Genomic DNA, 14785 nt, shown 5'->3' on the forward strand with positions numbered 1-14785 from the left:
CAGGAAGGATGTTTATGATGGCCGGGGAGTCCAGAACCAGGGGTCATAGTTTAAGGATAAGGGGTAAGCCATTTAGGACTGAAATGAGGAGGAATTTCTTCACCCAGAGAGTGGTGAACCTGTGGAATTCTCTGCCACAGAGGGCGGTGGAGGCCAGTTCATTAAATATATTCAAGAAAGAGTTGGATATATTTCTTAAGGCTAAAGGGATCAAGGGATATGGGGAGAAGGCAGGGACAGGGTACGGAATTTGGATGATCAGCCATGATCTCATTGAATGGCGGAGCAGGCTCGAGGGGCCAAATGGCCTACTCCTGCTCCTATCTTCTATGTTTCTATGTTTCTATACGTAGATTAAAGTCACCCATGATAACTGCTGTGCCCTTATTGCACGCATTACTGTTTGGGGGTCTGTGTACAACTCCCACTAACATTTTCTGCCCCTTGGTTTTGCTCAGCTCTACCCATACAGATTCCACATCATCAGAGCTAATATCCTTCCTTACTATTGTGTTAATCTCCTCTTTAACCAGCAATGCTACCCCACCTCCTTTTCCTTTTTGCCTGTCCTTCCTGAATATTGAATACCCCTGGATGTTGAATTCCCAGCCTGGGTCACCCTGGAGCCATGTCTCTGTAAACATAGAAACATTGAAACATAGAAGATAGGAGCAGGAGTAGGCCATTCGGCCCTTCGAGCCTGCTCCGCCATTCAATGAGATCATGGCTGATCATCTAAATTCAGTACCCGGTCCCTGCCTTCTCCCCATATCCCTTGATCCCTTTAGCCTTAAGAAATATATTCAACTCTTTTTTGAATATATTTAATGAACTGGCCTCCACCGCCCTCTGTGGCAGAGAATTCCACAGGTTCACCGCTCTCTGGGTGAAGAAATTCCTCCTCATTTCAGTCCTAAATGGCTTACCCCTTATCCTTAGACTATGACCCCTGGTTCTGGACTCCCCGGCCATCATAAACATCCTTCCTGCATCTAGTCTGTCCAGGCCTGACAGAATTTTATAGGTTTCGATGAGATCCCCTCTCAATCTTCTAAACTCCAGTGAGTATAAGCCCAATCGACACAATCTCTCCTCATACGTCATTCCTGCCATCCCAGGTATCAGCCTGGTGAATCTTCGCTGCACTCCTTCCATGGCAAGAACATCCTTCCTCAGGTAAGGCGACCAAAACTGCACACAGTACTCAAGGTGCGGTCTCACCAAGGCCCTGTACAACTGTAGCAAGACATCCTTGTTCCTGTACTCGAACCCTCTTGCTACGAAGGCCAAGATACCATTTGCCTTCTCAACCACCTGCTGCACCTGCATGCTTACCTTCAGCGACTGGTGCACAAGAACACCCAGGTCTCTTTGCACTTCCCCTTCTCCCAATCTATTGTCATTCAAATAATAACCTGCCTTCCTGTTTTTGCCACCAAGTGGATAACCTCACATTATTCCACATTATAGTGCATTTGCCATGTTTCTGCCCAATCACCCAATCTGTCCAGATCGTACTGGAGTTTCAAGACATCCTCCTCACAGCTTATCCTCCCACCCAGCTTTGTGTTGTCTGCAAATTTGGAGATATTACATCCAATTCCCTCGTCCAGATCATTAATGTATATTGTGAACAGCTGGGATCCTAGGACCGATCCTTGCGGTACCCCACTAGTCACTGCCTGCCACTCGGAAAATGACCCGTTTATTCCAACTCTTTGCTTTCTGTCCACCAACCAGTTCTCTATCCAAGTCAATACCTTGCCCCCAATCCCATGTGCCTTAATTTTGCACGCTAATCTCTTATGTGGGACCTTATCGAAAGCCTTCTGAAAGTCCAAATACACCACATCCACTGGTTCTCCCTTATCTATTTTACCAGTTACATCCTCAAAAAATTCCAGTTGATTAGTCAAGCATGATTTACCTTTTGTAAATCCATGTTGACTTTGTCCGATCCTGTCACTGCTTACCAAGTGCTCTGCTATTACATCTTTTATAATAGATTCTAGCATTTTCCCCACTACCGATGTCAGGCTTACCGGTCTATAATTCCCCGCTTTTTCTCGACCACCTTTTTTGAATAGTGAGGTAACATTAGCTACCCTCCAATCCATGGGTACTGTTCCAGAGTCTATCGAGTTCTGGAAGATGACCAGCAATGCATCTACTATTTCCAGGGCCACTTCCTTAAGTACCCTGGGATGTAGATTATCAGGCCCTGGGGATTTATCGGCCTTCAGTCCCATCAATTTTCCTAACACTATTTCCCTACAAATACTGATTTCTTTCAGTTCCACCCTTTCATCAGGCCCTACGTTCCCCGGCATCTCTGGGAGGTTATTTGTGTCCTCCTTTGTGAAGACAGAACCAAAGTATGAATTTAGTTGGTCTGCCATTTCTTTGTTTCCCATTATAAATTCCCCCGATTCTGACTGCAAGGGACTTACGCTTGACTTCACCAATCTTTTTCTCTTCACATATCTATAAAAGCTTTTACAGTCAGTCAGTTTTTATGTTCCCTGAAAGCTTACTCTCATATTCTATTTTCCCTTTCTTAATTAATCCCTTTGTCCTCCTTTGTTGAATCCTAAACTGCTCCCAATCCTCAGGATTATTGCTTTTTCTGGCCAATTTATATGTCGTCTCCTTGGATCTTATGCTATCCCTAATTTCCCTTGTTAGCCACGGTTGAGTCACCTTTTTTGTTTTATTTTTATGCCAAACTGGGATGAACAACTTCTGTAGTTCATCCATTCGGTCTTTGAATGTTTGCCATTGCCTATCCACCGTCAACCCTTTGAGTGCCATTCCCCAATCAATCCTACCCAACTCACTCCTCAGACCATCATAGTTTCCTTTATTTAAATTGAGGACCCTAGTCTCTGAGTCAACTAATTCATTCTCCATCTTAATGAAGAATTCGATCATATTATGATCGCTCAGACCCAAGGGGCCTCGTACAACAAGATTGCTAATTAATCCTTTCTTGTTACATAATACCCAGTCTAAGATGGCCTGATCTCTGGTTGGTTCCTCGACATATTGGTCCAGGAAACCATCCCGTAAACACTCCAGGAATTCCTCCTCCACAGTATTGTTACTAATTTGGTTGGCCCAATCTATATGTAGATTAAAGTCACCCATGATGACTGCTGTGCCTTTATTGCACGCTTCTTTAATTTCCCTTTTAACGCCATCCCCAACCTCCGCCTTACTGTTGGGAGGTCTATATACCACTCCCACTAATGTTTTTTTCCCCTTAGTATTTCTCAATTCTACCCATACAGATTCCACATCATATCTGTTTACATCTATTTGCACAGCTAATTCATCCACCTTATTATGATTCCTCCTCGCATTAAGACACAAAGGGGGAGAAATTCGGTATCGCCCCGTTTGGAGCGCGATTATCGGCCATGCGCACAATGTAGCGCCTGGCGCTAATTATCGCCTCCGACTGCAAACTTGGCTTTTATCGCCCGAGGAGGTGATTGGAGCTCTAAATCAGGCGCTTCACACCTGTCTTAAGGTGCAAAGGCCGAGGAGCGAGGCGCTACCTCAGATCGCGGGCGCAGCGCGGGTGCTGTCAGTCAGCAATGGAACACAGACACATTGGCGCCGGCCAGTTCTTGAAGGGGAGGGTCGATCTTGCTCTCCAGCCACACCCTGCTCATTGGAGCCTTGAATTTCGGCCTGGGCAGACCTGTGGCTAAATCTTGCACGCAAGGACTATGGAGAGGGCCAGGGAGCGAGCTCAGCACTTCAGCGAGCGGGTCTTGGAGGCTCTGGTTGGTGCAGTGGAGCGCAGAAGATCTATACTGTACCCAGAGAGTGGCAGGAGGCCTTTGCCACGCGAGTACAGAAGAGTTTGGAGGGAGGTGGCTCAGAGAGTGTCCTCAAGCAGCATGGTGCCCAGGACCCATACTCAATGTCGAAAAAAGTTCAACAACCTCACTCAGGTCGTCAGGGTGAGTGGCTGTTTTGCAATACCTCTCCATCCCTCCATCTCAACCTCACTCTATGGCCAGGGGGTCTTAAAACCTCCAATGCCCAACACTCATCCAACACCTATGGCCCTTTCATCAAACACACATGCACATTCCACACTTTGCATACAGTAAGGGCTATTCAACTATGGGAGGCACATCAGGCAAGACCATGGCTGTATATTTACTCAGACGCCGTCCTTTTTCTTGCAGGCCAAGCTATCCCATAATAGGAGACGGCAGCAACAGACGGGTGGAGGGCGGCCTCAGCTGCAACCCCTCAGCGATCTTGAGGTGCGCGTCCACAGGATTGTGGCAAGCCGGGTGATTGGTCCCGTCACCACTGGAGACGCCGACCCCATTCTGGACAGCAATGGTAAGGTCATCACCTTTTTATCCTCTCTCCTTCCACTTGTCTCTCACAATACCAGCCTTTGACACTTTCAATCCAACTCACTAAATCGCTGCACTCCTTCCTCCCTTACTACCACCCTGTCCTCACGCTAAAGCCACTCTTGTACCTCCCTGCTTTCAGATGGTGATTCACCAGCTGAGGAGACGGGCCCTCAAGCTGCCAGTGGGAGTGAAGCTGCAGGCGAGGAGGAAGAGGGAGCCGGAGCATCAGTGCCACCCTCTCCCGAGGCAGCCCATGCCCACACTGCGAACACGCCTTCCCTGGAGGGGAGCAGGGGGGAAGGGTCTGATGAGGGTGAAGCTCCGGGACCCAGCGGGCTGCAGCAACGCGATGGGGGTAGGGAAACTCGGGGGCCTTCTCCCCAGAGGGAGAGTATGCCAGCGAGTCCTGCTGCACTGGACGCAGAGGAAGAGCGGCTCATCGCTGAAATGAACACCCAGGTGGTGGACATGCACACTGAGCTCATGGGTGCAGTGGGAAGGGTGCCCGAATCCATTGAATCACTGGCGAGGAGTGTGGAGCACTCCGCTGTAGCACAGGCGGACACCACGCAAATGCTTAGTGCTGCAATTCAGTCACTGGTTGCCGTGACCCCACCTCTGGCTGCTCTCATGCAGACTCAGATTGAGGCCACGCGAGCACTGACTGCTGCCATCCTCGCTGGTTCGGATACATTTCCCCGGGGCTCTCACCCCGCCGCAGCAGGCCAGCAATCAGTGCTCCAGCAGATTGCTCCGGATGCTAAAGTGCTGCCCCGTGGGAATGCCAGTGTGTCGGTCGAGCAGGGAGTTGCTGTCCTCTCTCAAGATGACAGCATTCCTGCTGCCACCACTGTCACTTCTCCACTGCACTTGCCACCGCCTGTAGGACAGACTGCTGCCGCCCAGGCAGAGTTGGTGCAGTCTGCAGCCGGGTCTTCCAGGCCCAGAGCTGGTCGAGGCCGTCCTTCAAGGGCATCTGCAGTCTCAGGTTGTGACAATCAGCAGCCTTCCACCAGCCTTGCTGAAGCCACTGGGGCCCCATTACGGAGGAGCTGTAGGGTGGGAAGGGGGGAAGTGCGCAAGGGAAGATCACCCTCGAAGGGCAAAAGGTAGGAGGTGTGACAAAATGTTGCTCATTTTTTTATTAAAGGCCGAGGTTCGTGGTCAATTTTTTTTTAGTGTTTTGGGCATTATCTCCAGGTTGTGAGAACCAGTTATGTAAATGACTATTTTTTTTGTGTTTCTTTCTATTAGTTTGTCATGCGGAAATGAGACACACAGAGTTTGTAAAATAAATAAGTTTTTATGTTCAAAATGTACAGGTTTAGTCTTTGCAATCATTGCTGCCTTGGTCGGCTTAAGGGTTGCGGGTTGGTTTCATTCATGTTGTTCTCAATGGCAGAAGCCATTTCCTCAGCAGGGGCCAAGAAGCGGCTTGTATCAGCTGTTGACGGCTGGCCCTTCCAGTTTCTACATTGTGGGCCTCCCTCCCGCCTTGGTGCTGCTGATGATCATCCTCCTCCTCCTCCTCTGGTGGCATTGGCTGGGTCCTGAGGATTGCCAGGTTATGCAGCACACAACAATGAAGTGGGAGACTCGCTCAGGCGAGTACTGCAGGGCTCCTCCAGAATGGTCCAGACAGCGGAACCATTGCTTGAGCACGCTGATTGTGGATTGTGTGCTCAACAATGTTCCTGGTAGCTTGATGGCTCTCGTTGTATCATAGCTCAGCAGGGGTGCTGGGCGTATGGAGCGGTGTCTTCAGCCAGGTGCACAGTGGATATCCCTTGTCCCTGAGAAGCCAACCACCTGGGTGATGCGGTGCCTGGAAAAGTTCTGCCACAGTAGTCTGGCGCAGGATGAATGCATCGTGGCTGCTGCCAGGATAGTGGGCATTGACAGCGAGTATCAGCTGTCTGTGGTCACAGACCAACTGCATGGTTAAGGAATGGAACCCCTTTCGGTTGCGGAAATCCTCGGCATTCTCTTGCGGCACCCGCAAAGCCACATGCGTGCAGTCAATGGCGCTCTGCACCATGGGAAAGCCCGCTATCATCGCAAAGCCCGTTGCGTGTTCTTGCTGCTTGTCCGGGGTCATGGGGAAAGAGATGTACTCTCGTCTCCTTTTATAGAGGACATTTGTAACCTGACGGATGCAGCAAAGCACCACGAACTGGGAGATATTGGCGATGTCCCCAGTAGCTGATTGAAATGAGCCGGTGGCATAAAAATTGAGAGCCACTGTTATCTTCACTGCCACTGACAGACGCCCTGCTCCTCAGTTGAGGCTGCAGATCTGGCTGCAACAGGTGGCAGATCTCATTGACCACCTCCTTGCTGAAGCGCAGCCTTCGCAAACACTGCTCCTCAGATAATTAATGTATGAGAATTGTTGGCGAAATACCCTGGGAGGGTAAGGTCTCCTGTTCAGAGGCCTGTTGGCCCTCCTCCATCTGGCCATGATTGCCTCTCTCTCTGCATCTCTGTGCCCTCCGAATCTGATGGCGCAGGACGACACCCCCAATTAGTGCAGCCCCCATAGTATCTAGGCAATCAAAGTAATGAAGGTCAAAAACCAAAGTGCCTGCAAAGTTATGGTCAGAATCCAAAACTACTTCACACAGCATTGACTCAATGCAGAAGTCTCTCTTTCTCTCGCTCAAAATCTCTCTCTCTCTCTCTCTCTCTCTCTCTCAGAACGAGTGGTGCAAAAATGTCTACCACACAAAAAGCCAGGAAGAGGCCCCCTTTAAATAGTGCCCCCCCAGCCTCACAATGACTGGGAAGCGTTCCAGTCTACCTGTCGCTGGTTGCGCCAGGCGGAAAGGAGGGAGGCGCCACTGAATTTCCATTCCGGGGCGCGACAAGAGCATTGCACGCTCGAATGATGTGCGCAGGAGATCGGGCAGTATTGTTTAGCGCCGTCGCAAAATGTCCGGTCAATTCCGCGAGAGGTGCAGATATCACCGCGCCCGGGCACTAGTTGCTTTGCGCTCCATTAGCGCCCTCTTAAGGTGCTAACGGGAGGCACAAACCGACTGAGTTTTTCCCCCAAAGCCTTCAGGCTTGTTTTTTTAACACTCAGTCCTTTTAGAATTATTATTTAGTGTGGCCCTGTTTGATTTACACCCTTGATTTCTCTGCCTTCCACTTTTGCTTTTCTCCTTCCTGTCTTTTGTTTCTATCCTTGCTTCCCTTTCCTCTGTCTTCCTGCACAGGTTCCCAACCCCCTGCCATTTTAGTTTAAACACTCCCCAACAGCACTAGCAAACACTCCCCCTAGGGCATCGGTCCCAGTCCCGTCCAGGTGCAAACCGTCCGGTTTGTACTAGTCCCACCTCCCCCAGAACTGGTTCCAAAGTCCCAGGAATTTGAATCCCTCCCCCTTGCACCATTCCTCTAGCCACGTATTCATCTGAAACATCCTTCTATTTCTACTCTGACTAGCACGTGGCACTGGTAGCAATCCTGAGATTACTACCTTTGAGGGCCTTTAAAAAAATTTTATCTCCTAACACCCTGTATTCAGCTTTTAGGACCTCAACCCGGTTTTTACCTATATCGTTGGTACCTATATGCACCACGACAACTGGCTGTTCACCATCCCCCTCCAGAATGCCCTGCAGCCGCTCCGAGACATCCTGGACCCTTGCACCAGGGAGGCACCATACCATCCTGGAGTCTCGTTTGCGGCCGCAGAAACGCCTATCTAGTCCCCTTACAATAGAATCCCCTATCACTATAGCTCTCCCACTCGTTTTCCTTCCATCCTGTGCAGCAGAGCCACCCCTGGTGCCAGGAAGTTGGCTGCTGCTGCCTTCCCCCGATAAGCCATCTCCCTCAACAATATCCAAAGTGGTATATCTGTTTGAAAGGGGGATGGCCACAGGGGAACCCTGCACTACCTGCCTGTGCCTACTACTCTGCCTGGTGGTCACCCATTCCCTTCCTGCCTGTGCAGCCTTTTCCTGCGGTGTGACCAACTCCCTAAATGTGCTATCCACGATGTCCTCAGCATCGCGAATGCTCCAGTATGTATCCATTCGCAGCTCCAGCGCCACAATGCAGTCTGTCAGTAGCTGCAGCTGGATACACTTCCCACACACATGGTCATCAGGGACACAGGAAGTGTCCCTGATTTCCCACATAGTGCAGGAGGAGCATGCCACAGGGCCGAGCTGTCCTGCCATGACTTACCCTTTAATTCATTTGATTTAATTTAATTTAAATCAATACCACTAATTACACGACAATTAAATGATATACTCAAGCGCCCTTGGTTACTAGCACTCCCCGATACACAACAGATACCTTAGAAACTATAACCACAAAAATGAAGACCTTCTTAATTTTATAAACTATTAATCGTAACTGTCAAATTATAGAGTAGTATAAATACTCACCTGGCCGTACTCACCCAATCAGCTGCTTCCTCTTGCCCGCGTCGCTTTGTGACGTGGCTCCACAACACCGCCACCGGTCTGAGAGATTGGTAAGCCACTGTAAAAAAGCCCGCGAAAGTGAGTTTAAGTATTCACTCTACCGCCGCTCTCTGCTCCTCCCAATCAGGAACAACCGCTGCAATCTATTGATCAGGAACAATCCCTGTAATCTATTGATTTGGAACATTCCCTGTAATCTATTGATCAGGAACAATCCCTGTAATCCATTGATCAGGAACATTCCCTGTAATCCATTGATTGGGAACAATCGCTGTAATCTATTGATCAGGAACAATCCCTGTAATCTATTGATCAGCAACATTCCCTGTAATCTATTGATCAGGAACAATCGCTGTAATCTATTGATCAGGAACAATCCCTGTAATCCATTGATCAGGAACATTCCCTGTAATCTATTGATCAGAAACAATCTCTGTAATCCATTGACAGGAACATTCCCTGTAATCCATTGATCAGGAACATTCCCTGTAATCCATTGATTGGAAACAATCTCTGTAATCCATTGACAGGAACATTCCCTGCAATCGAATATTCAGCAACAATCCCAGTAATATATTGATCAGAAACAAGCCCTGTAATCAATTAATTAGGAACAATCTCTGTAATTTATTGATCAGGGGCAATCCCTAAAATCTATTGATCAGGAACAATCGCTGTAATCAATTAATCAGCAACCATCCCTATAATATATTGATCAGAAACAACCACTGTAATATATTAATCGGGAACAATCCCGGTAATCTAATGATCAGGAACAATGTCTGTATAACACACCATCACTGAAACACTGTGTATAATTCAACATCACTAACACTGTGTATAATCCACCCTCACTGTAACAAACTGTGCATCACACACCCACACTGCAACACTGTGTAACACACCCTCACTGTAAAACTGTGTGTAACACACCCTCACTGTAACACTGTGTGTAACTCACCCACACTGGAACACTGTGTATAACACACCCTCACTGCAACACTGTGTATAACACACACTCCCTGTAACACTCTGCGTATAACACATCCTCCCTGTACCACACTGTGTATAACACACCCTCACTGTAAAACACTGTCTATAACACACCCTCACTGTAACACTGTGTATAACAGACCCTCACTGTAACACTGTGTATAACACACACTCACTGTAACACTGTGTAGAACACACTCTCACTGTAACACTCTGCGTATAACACATCCTCCCTGTACCAAAGTGTGTATAACACACCCTCACTGTAAAACACTGTCTATAACAGACACTCACTGTAACACTGTGTATAACACACCCTCACTGTAACACTGTGTATAACACACACTCACTGTAACACTGTGTATAACACACACTCACTGTAACACTGTGTATAACACACCCTCACTGTAACACGGTGTATAACACACCCTCACTGTAACACGGTGTATAACACACCCTCACTGTAACATGGTGTATAACACACCCTCAATGTAACACTGGGTATAACACACCCTCACTGTAACACTGTGTATAACACACCCTCATTGTAACACTGTGTATAACACACCCTCACTGCAACACGGTGTATAACACACCCTCACTGTAACATGGTGTATAACACACCCTCACTGTAACATGGTGTATAACACACCCTCACTGTAACATGGTGTATAACACACCCTCAATGTAACACTGGGTATAACACACCCTCACTGTAACACTGTGTATAACACACCCTCATTGTAACACTGTGTATAACACACCCTCACTGTAACACGGTGTATAACACACCCTCACTGTAACATGGTGTATAACACACCCTCACTGTAACATGGTGTATAACACACCCTCACTGTAACACTGTGTATAACACACCCTCACTGTAACACTGTGTATAACACACCCTCACTGTAACACGGTGTATAACACACCCTCACTGTAACATGGTGTATAACACACCCTCACTGTAACACTGTGTATAACACACCCTCACTGTAACACGGTGTATAACACACCCTCACTGTAACATGGTGTATAACACACCCTCACTGTAACACTGTGTATAACACACCCTCACTGTAACACTGTGTATAACACACCCTCACTGTAACATGGTGTATAACACACAGTCAATGTAACACTGTGTATAACACACCCTCACTGTAACACTGTGTATAACACACCCTCACTGTAACACTGTGTATAACACACCCTCACTGTAACACTGTGTATAACACACCCTCACTGTAACACTGTGTAAAATACACCCTCACTGTAACACTGTGTATAACACACCCTCACTGTAACACTGTGTATAACACACCCTCACTGTAACACTGTGTATAACACACCCTCACTGTAACTCTGTGTATAACACACCCTCACTGTAATACTCTGTGTATAACACACCCTCACTGTAACACTGTGTATAACACACCCTCACTGTAACACTGTGTATAACACACCCTCACTGTAACACTGTGTATAACACACCCTCACTGTAACACTGTGTATAACACACCCTCACTGTAACTCTGTGTATAACACACCCTCACTGTAATACTCTGTGTATAACACACTCTCACTGTAACACTGTGTGTATAACACACCCTCACTGTAACATTGTGTATAACACACCCTCACTGTAATGCACTGTGTATAACACACCCTCACTGTAACACTGTGTATAACACACCCTCACTGTAACACTGTGTATAACACACCCTCACTGTAACACTGTGTATAACACACCCTCACTGTAACTCTGTGTATAACACACCCTCACTGTAATACTCTGTGTATAACACACTCTCACTGTAACACTGTGTGTATAACACACCCTCACTGTAACATTGTGTATAACACACCCTCACTGTAATGCACTGTGTATAACACACCCTCACTGTAACACTGTGTATTACACACCCTCACTGTAACACTGTGTATAACACACCCTCACTGTAACACTGTGTATAACACACCCTCACTGTAACACTCTGTGTATAACACACCCTCAATTTAACACTGTGTATAACATCCCCTCACTGTAACACTGTGTATAACACACCTTCACTGTAACACTGTGTATAACACACCTTCACTGTAACTCTGTATAACACACACTCTCTGTAACACTGTGTATAACACACCCTCACAGTAACACGGTGTATAACACACCCTCACTGCAACACTGAGTGTAACACACACTCACTGTAACACTGTGTGTATAACACACCCTCACTGTAACACTGTGTGTATAACAAACCCTCAATGTAACACTCTGTGGATAACACACACTCACTGTAACACTGTGTATAACACACCCTCACTGTAACACTGTGTATAACACACCCTCATTGTAACATTGTGTATAACACACACACACTGTAACACACTGTGTATAACACACCCGCACTGTAGCACAGTGTATACCACACCCTCACTGTAACACTGTGTATAACACACCCTCACTGTAACATTCTGTGTGTAACACACCCTCACTTTAACACTGTGTGTATAACATATCCTCACTGTAACACTCTTTATAACAAACCCTCACTGTAAAATTGTGTATAACACACCCTCACTGTAACACTGTGTATAACACACCCTCAATGTAACACTGTTCATCATGTCCCCTCACTGTAACACTCTGTGCATAACACACACTCACTGTAACACTCTGTATAACACACCCTCACTGTAAAACTGTGTTTAACACACCCTCACTGTAACTCTGTGTTTAACACACCCTCACTGTAACACTGTGTATAACAGACCCTCACTGTAACACTGTGTATAACACACCCTCACTGTAACACTGTGTTTAACACACCCTCGCTGTAACACCGTGTATAACACACCCTCACTGTAACATTGTGTATAACACACCCTCAGTGTAACACTGTGTATAACACACCCTCAATGTAACATTGTGTGTATAACACGCCCTCACTGTAACACTGTGTGACACCCCCTCACTGTAACACTGTGTATAACACACACTCACTGTAACACTGTGTATAACACACGCTCAATGTAACACTGTGTGTATAACACACCCTCACTGTAACACACTGTATATCACACCCTCACTGTAACACTCTTTATAACACACCCTCACTGTAAAACTGTGCATAAAACACCCTCACTGTAACACTGTTCATAAAGTACCCTCACTGTAACAATCTGTGCATAACACACCCTCACTGTAAAACTGTGTTTAACACACCCTCACTGTAACACTGTGTTTAACACACCCTCACTGTAACACTGTGTGACTCCCCCTCACTGTAACACTGTGTGTAACACATCCTCACTGTAAAACACTGTCTATAACAGACACTCACTGTAACACTGTGTATAACACACCCTCACTGTAACACTGTGTATAACACACACTCACTGTAACACTGTGTATAACACACACTCACTGTAACACTGTGTATAACACACCCTCACTGTAACACGGTGTATAACACACCCTCACTGTAACACGGTGTATAACACACCCTCACTGTAACATGGTGTATAACACACCCTCAATGTAACACTGGGTATAACACACCCTCACTGTAACACTGTGTATAACACACCCTCATTGTAACACTGTGTATAACACACCCTCACTGTAACACGGTGTATAACACACCCTCACTGTAACATGGTGTATAACACACCCTCACTGTAACATGGTGTATAACACACCCTCACTGTAACATGGTGTATAACACACCCTCAATGTAACACTGGGTATAACACACCCTCACTGTAACACTGTGTATAACACACCCTCATTGTAACACTGTGTATAACACACCCTCACTGTAACACGGTGTATAACACACCCTCACTGTAACATGGTGTATAACACACCCTCACTGTAACATGGTGTATAACACACCCTCACTGTAACACTGTGTATAACACACCCTCACTGTAACACTGTGTATAACACACCCTCACTGTAACACGGTGTATAACACACCCTCACTGTAACATGGTGTATAACACACCCTCACTGTAACACTGTGTATAACACACCCTCACTGTAACACGGTGTATAACACACCCTCACTGTAACATGGTGTATAACACACCCTCACTGTAACACTGTGTATAACACACCCTCACTGTAACACTGTGTATAACACACCCTCACTGTAACATGGTGTATAACACACAGTCAATGTAACACTGTGTATAACACACCCTCACTGTAACACTGTGTATAACACACCCTCACTGTAACACTGTGTATAACACACCCTCACTGTAACACTGTGTATAACACACCCTCACTGTAACACTGTGTATAATACACCCTCACTGTAACACTGTGTATAACACACCCTCACTGTAACACTGTGTATAACACACCCTCACTGTAACACTGTGTATAACACACCCTCACTGTAACTCTCTGTATAACACACCCTCACTGTAATACTCTGTGTATAACACACCCTCACTGTAACACTGTGTATAACACACCCTCACTGTAACACTGTGTATAACACACCCTCACTGTAACACTGTGTATAACACACCCTCACTGTAACACTGTGTATAACACACCCTCACTGTAACACTGTGTATAACACACCCTCACTGTAACTCTGTGTATAACACACCCTCACTGTAATACTCTGTGTATAACACACTCTCACTGTAACACTGTGTGTATAACACACCCTCACTGTAACATTGTGTATAACACACCCTCACTGTAATGCACTGTGTATAACACACCCTCACTGTAACACAGTGTATAACACACCCTCACTGTAACACTGTGTATAACACACCCTCACTGTAACACTGTGTATAACACACCCTCACTGTAACACTGTGTATAACACACCCTCACTGTAACTCTGTGTATAACACACCCTCACTGTAATACTCTGTGTATAACACACTCTCACTGTAACACTGTGTGTATAACACACCCTCACTGTAACA

General features: G+C 46.5%; 1 protein-coding gene across 1 annotated transcript in view; it reads right to left on the reverse strand.

Moving 5' to 3' along the window:
• The window catches only part of hs3st4 (heparan sulfate (glucosamine) 3-O-sulfotransferase 4), a 426293-nt gene that overhangs the window by 47202 nt on the left and 364306 nt on the right, over positions 1 to 14785 (reverse strand).

The sequence above is a fragment of the Somniosus microcephalus genome, chromosome 11 (genome assembly GCF_052327205.1).
Source record: "Somniosus microcephalus isolate GS21.2 chromosome 11, FLI_Smic_1.0, whole genome shotgun sequence".
NCBI lineage: Eukaryota > Metazoa > Chordata > Chondrichthyes > Squaliformes > Somniosidae > Somniosus > Somniosus microcephalus.